This window comes from Humulus lupulus, chromosome 2 (assembly GCF_963169125.1).
Source record: "Humulus lupulus chromosome 2, drHumLupu1.1, whole genome shotgun sequence".
Classification (NCBI taxonomy): Eukaryota; Viridiplantae; Streptophyta; class Magnoliopsida; order Rosales; family Cannabaceae; genus Humulus; species Humulus lupulus.
In genome coordinates this window covers 258,708,750-258,718,765 of record NC_084794.1, presented here as the reverse complement: position 1 = coordinate 258,718,765, position 10,016 = coordinate 258,708,750, and positions in this window count along the sequence as shown.

Genomic DNA, 10,016 nt, shown 5'->3' with positions numbered 1-10,016 from the left:
AGCCAATACGATTATGACACTTTTCATATGCTTGATTATTAAGGAATTATTATTTTAATGATAAAATAAAGGAATATAAGACTTAGTCTTCACCAGAATCTGTTAGGGTCGTAGCTTGACTCAGTCAAAGTAATTATTCAACCTTAATTAAGCTGAAAAAGTGCAATTACGTGTTTAAAATAATCACATATGCCGATATATCGCAACATTAGAGCCGATATATCGCCTGACGCTGAATACGGAAAAACACGTTTACGTTGCACGATCGTACGAACAGAGACTCGAAACTAGGGTCCAGCCGATATATCGCCACATAGGAGCGATATATCGCCCATATTTATCTTTTTTTTTTAGTTTTAATTTTTCAAAACTATCTTTGACTCCTTAGACTTACCTCTGTTAGTTTTGACCGTCTTCAGCCTCTGATTGACGAAAATCAATTATCTTCAATTAAAATCATTATTTTTATTCAAAGCCAAAAAGAAGATTTTTATTCCTAGAACTCTATAAATAGGTCCTAGTACCCATCCCTTTCACTTACTCTTCAGCTGTGATCAGACTCCAAGGTGCTAGTGAGAACATAAGAGTGATACACTTGGGTTGGGAAAGAAAAAGCTTTATCAAACACTTGGGAAGTAAGAATTAGGGTGTTTCGGTATTGGAGTTAGGCCAATCTCTAAGGTCAATAAAGGTACCCTTATTCTTAAGTTCAATTCTGTTAATTCCTTAGTTTTTTTAGTTTCATTCAGGTTCTAACTTTTGTTATGATTTGTGGTTAGGTTTTCAAGTTCTTTGAACTTAAGGTGTTTTTCAATAAGTTTTCTCTTGGTGGTTTAGCTCTATTCTTTTCATGTTTTTCCTTTAGAAATACTCACTGTTCTATTGCTGGTTTTAGGAGTATTCCAAGCCCCGCATTTGTTCTCATATCCCGGTTTTGGTAAGGAAAATAGGCTAGACCTTGTATGTTTGTATATATGTTATGTTACGTATAATGTGTTATGATAAGTTATGTTTTAATATGTTATGATTTACCCTACCTCAAATATTAGACAGGGGACGTAGATGGGTTATCATACACCACATGTGATCTATCCTACCTCAATTATTAGACAGGGGACGTAGATGGTTTCTCACATGTCATAATGGACATTATTAGTATAGTCTTATATGGAATATGTTATATTATATTTATATTATATGTGATGATATGTTTATAGCATATGTTATGATATGATTGTATGTATATGTTTTATGTTGTTAGTAGTTTTCCTTGCTGGGCATTAGGCTCACTCCTTTTCTTTTAGTATGATACAGGAAAATAGATGCAGAGGCGGAAGGATTCTTGGAAGCTTAGTGTGTGTATGGAGGTGAATGGAGTGGATGGGCTACGTGTCGATTCGAGGACAACGTTTTTTTAGTCTCTTTCAAATTATGTTTTTATGTATTTTTCCGCATTTAGCTCTGTAAACAATTTTATTTCAAGTTATGTTTTATTTTAAAACAATGAGCTCATTTATGTATTACAAATATTGCTTCTTTAGAGTTTTCAATAAAGTTATGAATTTTCTTATGTATGTTCTTTTCAAAGTTGTAGATATGTCTGGTAGGTTTAATGACCTAAGTCTCATAGATAGTTGGGTCGTTATATTTGCACCCGTCTCATTAGTAGATCATTTATAGAGGATTGAATGACAGTTATGGTTATAACAATGGATATCGTATTTACATTTGGTGTAAAACATTCTATGAATTCAAGAGTGCAATTCTGAGTCTTTAGTGGAGACACGAGGAATTAATAAGGTAATGAGATTCTTTGTTATAAACAAACTGACAATAACTTATTGGAGCTGGAGTTCATGGATCCATGGTCCGTACACTACTACAAAAACACCCTTTTAGGACACTTTTTAGGGCACTCACCTAAATGTGAGTCCTAAAAACAGCTCCTGGACTTTTTATGTGTGTCCTAAAAGTTTGAATTTTTTTTAACAAACACCTCCTGGACTTTTTAGGACACTCATTGTGAGTCCTTAAAGAATTTTTTTAGGACACGCGGAGCAAGCCCTAAAAACTTATGTGTGTCCTAAAATTTTGAATTTTAAAAAATCACAAATTCCCTCCAATCTGTCAAATCACTCAATATTATAAAAAAAACACAAAAATAACTCAAATCACTCTCTCTCTCCCGAAGTTCCCTTTCTCTGTCTAGCTCGTCTCTGCCATGGCCAAACGACTGCCTTGCCCTCCCCGCCGAACGCCACGCGACGCCCCCCGAAACCTCCAACCCACAGAGCTCAACCCCTCACGCGCGTCCTAAGGCCCTCAAAGTGCTTGTCGAAGTTTATGCGATTTGGGGTTTTCCAAAACTTTTGGACCACTTTCTACCACCTCGAGATGAACAACCACCACCATATTCCTTGCATCTTGGGCTTAAAAACCCACTAAAAAATTAGACCCAATGACCACCGTGGAGTGGTGGTGCCGCCACTTACTCCGTCCATTCTTTTAGGGCTCGCAATGCGAGTCCTAAAAACATTCTTTTAGGACTCGCAAAAATCTCAGTTTTTAAGGTTCTCAAATAGAGGACCCGTGCCCCGCGAGTCCTAAAAAGCCTTTTTTGTAGTAGTGCCATGTCATCTCTTATCAAAATGAACCTAGTAGTCTTGAATAATTAATTTAATTATTAATTATAAAAATATCACATTGACTAGGTCTATGAAAATAAAAATAATGTTAAATTATTTATTGATATTTTGTGAGAAAAGAAATAGAAGAAAGTTTGAGGTTTTTATTGCAAAGTCTCAAAAAGAGAGTATTATAGCCAATTGGGACAATTTTGTTAATATTGATAAATTGGTATTAATATTAATAAAATGAATTAAATAAAGGTCAAAATTATAATTGGTTGATTTTGACAAGTATTTAATTAATTATAATTATTAAATAATTAAAATATAATGGGTAACTGAAACCTGTTTTATGTCCTAGCTAATTGCATGTACATACTAGTGTTATAGAATGCATTAAAAAAGCTGAATTTGACAAGGTAAAAGTTCACTACTAATATTATATACCTAGCCGCCCTCTCTCTCTTAGTTTTATCTCTAGGAAATCTCTTCTCATGTGTTGAGACTTGCCCACACAAACACTAGGTTGTTTTAGAGAAAGACTTGGAAGATTGTGGTCTTGTTTCAAAGCGGTTTGTGTTTCTTGCAATACCTAGCATTCAACAAGGACAAAAGGTTAGGGAATCCAAAGAGTGTAGTCATTGTTTCGCTACACATCTCGTAAATACTTTAATGATTTTGTTATTGTATTTACGAATCTCTGTATGAAATCACTTCTATGCATGTATTTATGTTTTTCTATTGTATGTTATTTTGTGCAATAGTGAGCATGCATATAGCCTTATATAAATGAGATCCTACAAAGATCACTTTTGAGACATATCTAATCTGCCAGCCATCAAAATACAACCATCTCCTACCTAACTCAACCACAAAATGATCAATAGGCATCCTAACCAATTTTTTTTAAGCTAATCGAGTTGGCATGGGAAAATTCAGCCAAGGGAGAATTACATCCTTTGGAGTTGCATGTCTACTCACGACGAACCAAAACCAAAGAATCACAGTCACTTACAAACCTAGCCAAACATGAATATGAACTGAGAGAAGAATAACAAGATATTCTTAGTAATCCTACTTGTTCTGTTTTGAGTCTTGAGCTACCCATTTCTAAAAGGAAGGGTGTGAGAAAGTTACCAAGCATCCTATTTACAATTTTCTGTCCTACAACTGGTTATCACCATCATATAAGACATTCTGTTAACACTCAGAAAATAAAAAACGGAAATCAAAACATTACCAAAGGATGGTTAAATTTCCTAGTCTTTAGGAATTCTCTTTTATTGTATTTATGTTGTATTAAAGATGGTTTGATATGTAAAACTTTAGATAAGCCCAAGTTCTAGGTTGTAAATTTACACAGAAATAAGAAAACGTTTCTTCTCCTCACCATTTTATATGGTATCAGAGTCGTAAGGCTTTCTTCTTCTTCTTCTCGGCATTTTTTTTTCTGTCCAGCTCCCGTTGTCCTCTCCAATGCCGGTAGCTTCTGTTCAGCAGGCGCAGCTCTCTTTGGCAGTCTCCAGGCGCAGCTCTCCTTGACAGTCTCCAGGTGCTGCTCTCGGCAGTACACTCCAGCATCTTCTCCCGTCGCACGACCTTCAGCGGTTGTCTGAAGTTCTCGGCTAGACCAGTCTCTAGCCCAGTCTTCAGTCTATGGCCTCGGTTGGGTCTTTCTTCAAACAGGAAAAAAAGAGATGCACAAATTGCCTTGGTCCGTGTGAGCATTGGCCACTTGACACATTAACTACCAAAAATCCACTTGCCATCCCTAGCCATGTGTCAGCATGTCAGGCAGTGAAGAAATCTCCTCTCAAACTAGTGGGCCTAACTCATTTCCAGCCCAAACTCAGGCCCAAAGTAAGTCCTTTGGCTCCATTTATAGTCATGATACCAGCTCTCTCCACATCACGACCCACAAACTCGATGGTAGGAACTATTTACAATGGGCACAGTCAGTAAAGTTAGTCATTTGTGGACGTGGAAAACTCAGATATCTCATTGGCGACCTTCCTGCCCCTCCACTGACTGACTCAACCTACAAGGTATGGCAGGCTGAGAATTCTATTGTCCTTGCATGGCTTATTAATTCAATGGATCCAAAGATCAATCGCAAGTATTTCTTTTTTAAAACTGCTAAGGAAGTATGGGATGTTGCTAAAAAGATGTACTATGATCTTGGTAATGCCTCTCAGATTTTTTAAATTCGTACTAAACTCAATGAAATCAAGCAAGGTAATCACACGGTTACCCAATACTTTTCAGACTTACAAGACCTATGGCAGGAACTCGATTTATATCTGGATACCACTCATTTTTGTGCTACCTGAACCACTCTTCAGCGTCAAAAATTAGAAAAATAGTGGGTCTTTGAATTTCTTACTGGGTTGAACAGTAATCTTGATGAAGTTTGGGGTCATTGTGTGAGTTTTTCTCCATTTCTTGACACTAAAGAAGCTTTCTCTGAGGTCAGACGTGAATAAGCATGTCGTCGTGTCATGCCCACTACTCCAAAATTACTTCCCGTAGAGAGTTCAACTCTTGTCTCAAAGTCTAGTCCACCACCGTTTGGCAGATCGAATCTTGATCCTTGACCTAATCGCAAGGGTGATCGACCTTGGTGTGATCATTGTTAACGTCATGGTCACACTCTCTCCACTTGTTGGGAAATTCATGGCAAACCACCAAATTGGACTCCTCGTCGCCGAAATGATAGAAAGGCCTACCAAACCCAGTTTGAGAGTAGCACTACTTATAGCAGTACTGCTGCCCCTTCATTTAGTAAGGAACAACTTGAACATTTATACACACTCCTTGGTCAATCCTCCATAAAACCCAAGTCTGGTTCCGAGTCTCATAGTGCGTCTGTTGCACACTCTGGTAATTTCTCTTCTGCTTCCCATACACCATGGATCATCGATTCAAGGGAGACTGATCACATGACAGGTTTACTACATTTATTTGATTCTTATAGTCCCTACTCTACTGCTTCTAGTGTTAAGATTGCATATGGTACTCACTCACCTATTGCAGGAATTGGCACCATAAAATTATCTGCTGATTTAATTCTTAAATCAGTTCTCTTTGTTCCTTCTTTAAAATGCAACTTAATCCCTGTTCAAAAATTAACCTCTGATAATCGCTGTCTTGCTAAATTTATGTCTGATTCTTGTCAATTTTAGGATCTATCATTGGGGAGGACGATTGGCAGTGCTAGGATTCGGGACAGACTTTATTTCTTTCAGCACCCGAACAAAGAGTTTCCTTATCTTCACTGTTTAACTTCAAGTTCTATTTCTAATTCATCTTTTGATTCAACTTCTCAAAAAATTATGTTGTGGCATTGTCGACTTGGACATCCAAGTTTTTTATATTTAAGACATTTGTTTCCTTCTTTGTTTTTATATAAAAATGTTGCGGATTTTCAATGTGATATTTGCCAACTTGCTAAACATACTCGTGTTTCATTCCCTCATAAATTGTATACACCCTCTAACCCTTTCTCTCTTATTCATAGCGATGTATGGGGACCATCCAAGGTCACGACTTCTTCTGGTAAACGTTGGTTTATGACATTCATTGATGACCATACACGAATTACTTTGGTGTACCTTCTTAGGCACAAATCCAAAACCTGTCAGGTATTCCAAAACTTCCACAAAATGATCCAAACACAGTACCAAACATCTATTCAGACACTTCGTACCGATAACGGTACTGAATACTTCAATACCACTCTTGGTCCCTATCTTCTACAAAATGGGACTGTTCACCAAAGCTCGTGTGTAGATACTCCGCAACAGAATGGAATAGCTGAAAGGAAAAATCATCACCTCTTAGAAGTAGCCCGTGCTATCATGTTCAACATGAATGTTCCAAAATATCTTTGGGGCGATGTTGAACTCACTGCTACTTATCTAATCAATCGTCTTCCCAATCTTCCTCATCAATTCAAGACACCATATTCTATTCTTCAGTCTCTCTATCCTCACATTTCCACAAATACTCTGCCAATCAAAGTCTTTGGGTGCACCACCTTTGTCCATATGCACTCCCAACACCAAAGTAAACTTGATCCTAAATCCATAAAAACAGTTTTCCTAGGATATTCTCCTACACAGAAAGGCTATCGCTGTTACTGTCCCCTCACCAAGAAAATCTACATCTCCAGCGATGTAACTTTTTTCGAAAATACTCCATACTTCACTCCCCCTTCGCTTCAGGGGGAGCATATTCATCACGGGCAAGAAGCTCATTGGTCGTGGAGTTTAGAATTACCCCTAGACATGTCTTGTCCTCTAGAGAATAAAATCATTCCTAAACCAGAAAATCTCCCACCTTCTTTTCCATCTTCTCAGGGCTCTCAAGATCAAAACATGCAAAAAGAAATTTGGTTGTATACCAGAAGAGAAAGAAATAAACAAGTGACGAATTCTCATCACAGTCAAGAGGTCGATCCAGTGATAGAACCACCTCAGTTAAAAGATTCAGGTACTCTACCTTCAAACACTCAATCAGATCTAGATATTCCTATTGCTTTAAGAAAATGAAGTAGGTATTGCACCCAACACCCTATTTCAAAATTCATCTCTTATGCAAAATTATCATTTCCATTTAAAGCTTTTACCACTAGTCTATCAGATGTTGTGATTCCCAGGAATATCAATGAAGCACTTGGTACTCCTCAATGGAAGACAGCAGTTCTCGAAGAGATGAAAGCACTTGAGCAGAATGGTACTTGGAGATTAGTGGAGTTACCAACAGAAAAGAAAGTAATAGGGTGCAAATGGATGTTCACAATCAAATATAATGCAAATGGATCTATTGAGAGGTACAAAGCTCGGTTAGTTTCCAAGGGCTTTACTTAAACCTACGGAATTGAATACACCGAAACATTTGCTCTGGTTGCCAAACTCAATACCATCAGAGTATTGCTCTCGCTTGCAGTCAAATTAAATTGGGAATTGCATCAACTTGATGTAAAAAATGCATTCTTAAATGGTGAGCTGGAAGAAGAAGTGTTCATGAGTCAGCCTCCGTGTTTTGAAGAATCTCCCAATACAACCAAAGTTTGCAAGCTAAACAAATCACTCTACGGTCTAAAACAATCTCCTCGATCATGGTTCAATCGGTTCTTGAAAGTTAACAAGGGACTTGGATACATACAAGGTTAGACTGACCATACTCTCTTCATCAAACACTTAGAAAGATGGAAAATGTCAGTTCTTATTATATATGTTGATGATATCATTGTCACTGGCAACCATATTGAAGAGATGGTTTAGATTAAAGAAATGTTGGCAAAGGAGTTCGAAGTCAAGGATCTCGGTGAACTCATGTATTTTCTCGGAATGGAATTTGCTAGAAGCAAAAAGGGAATTTCTGTTTCTCAAAGAAAATACACTCTTGATCTCTTGAATGAGACAGGAATGCTAGGCAGTAAACCTAGCAAAACTCCAATCGAGCTTGGAGACAAGAGGAAAATGTTTGAAGGAAACCCAGTTGATAGAGAAAGGTACCCGCAACTAGTAGGGAAGCTTATCTACCTCTCTAATACCAGACCAGATATTTCCTTTGCAGTAAGTCTGGTCAGTCAATACATGCATGATCCATGTCAAGGACATCTTAATGCAGTATATAGAATTTTGAGGTATCTAAAGCAAACACCAGGAAAATTTCTTTTATTTAGAAAGACGACTGAGAGAAAAGTTGAAGTATTCACAGATGCAAACTGGGCTAGGTCAGTTGATGATAGAAAATCTACATCTGGATATTGTACAATTGTATGGGGCAATGTGGTAACATGGCAAAGTAAAAAGCAAACAGTGGCTGCAAGAAGTAGTGCAGAAGCAGAGTATAGAGCCATGGCCCAAAAAATATGCGTAGCGATATGGATCAGACACCTGTTAGGGGAACTAAAGATTGAATATGAAGCTCCCATTCAGCTTTACTGTGATAATCAGTCTACCATCAGTACTGTACACAACCTTATACATCATGACAGAACTAAACACGTGGAAGTGGATCATCACTTTATTAAAGAGAAGATTGATGGGGGAATTTTCAGCATCAAATATGTTCATACGTATCAACAATTGGCTGATATTATCACAAAGGGGTTATCCGAGCGAGTATTTGATTTCCTAGTAAACAAGCTTGGACTCATCAATATCTATAGTCCAGCTTGAGGGTGAGTGTTAACAGTCAGAAAATAAAAAACGGAAATCAAAACATTACCAAAGGATGGTTCAATTTCCTAGTCTATAGGAATTCTCTTTTATTGTATTTATGTTGTATTAAAGATGGTTTGATATGTAAAACTGTAAATAAGCCCAATTTCTAGGTTATAAATTTACACAGAAATAAGAAAACATTTCTTCTCCTCACTATTTTATACATTCATTTTAAGCCTTTCCAATTCCAAGAGATATTCATAAAGCCTTGAAAAATGAGAGCTAGAAGGAGGCAGTTATGGAAGAGATGGGAGCATTGTTAAAGAATAAAACATAGGAGTTGGTTCCTTGGCCAGAAAATAAAAATATATAAGGATGTAAGTGGATTTTCATGGTTAAATACAAAGTTGATGGGAGTATCGACCAATAGAATGCTAGACTCGTTGCCAAATGGTTCACACAACATATGGGGTGGATTACTGATAACTCTCGAATAAAGACATATTTTTATACTTTTATGCTTATAAATATAGAATTAAGAAGAGTTTTACGTGCTTGTTTGTTATTATCTTTAGTTAATTTCTTTTTCCTTATTGTGTTGTTGTGAGTTATTGTGTCTTGTTAGTTTTTTGAGCTGAAAGTAAGAAATTAAGGAATTTATGCATGAGTTTTTTAAAAGAAAAAATGAAAAGTGAAATGGCTGTTAGTTGTTTAATTTGTGCTGAAATGTCAGGTTTTGCTAGAGCAAAAGAAGTTTTGTTAGAGAATTTTCTGCAGAAAACAAAGAGAGAAATTAAGCATATTAAGGAGAGACATGACATGTGGTGTGTCATTAATTGAGTTGTTAAAGGGTGGTGAGGTGGCAAAAATCAAAGTTATTAGTTGCATTTTAGAGGAGCAAGTTCTAGAAGAGAAAAGGAAACTCACGTGAGAGACAAGGATGGGTATTTTTGGGACATGAGGAAAAAATATTTTGTACCCTAGCTGAAAGACAAAGAGACATCAGCCTCCATTACCCAATTCAGCCATCTTTTAGAGAGAGAAACACCAAGTACAAGAAGATTTCATAATACAAAGAAGGAAAGAGAAGAAAGAGGAAGAGAAAAAGAAGAGAATATTGATTTCATCATCAATTTTGGGCTATTCTTCTCCTTTATTTGTTATTTCTTTTATAATTTCTCTTAGTAATTGGTGTTTGAATTCTCATGGAAAAATT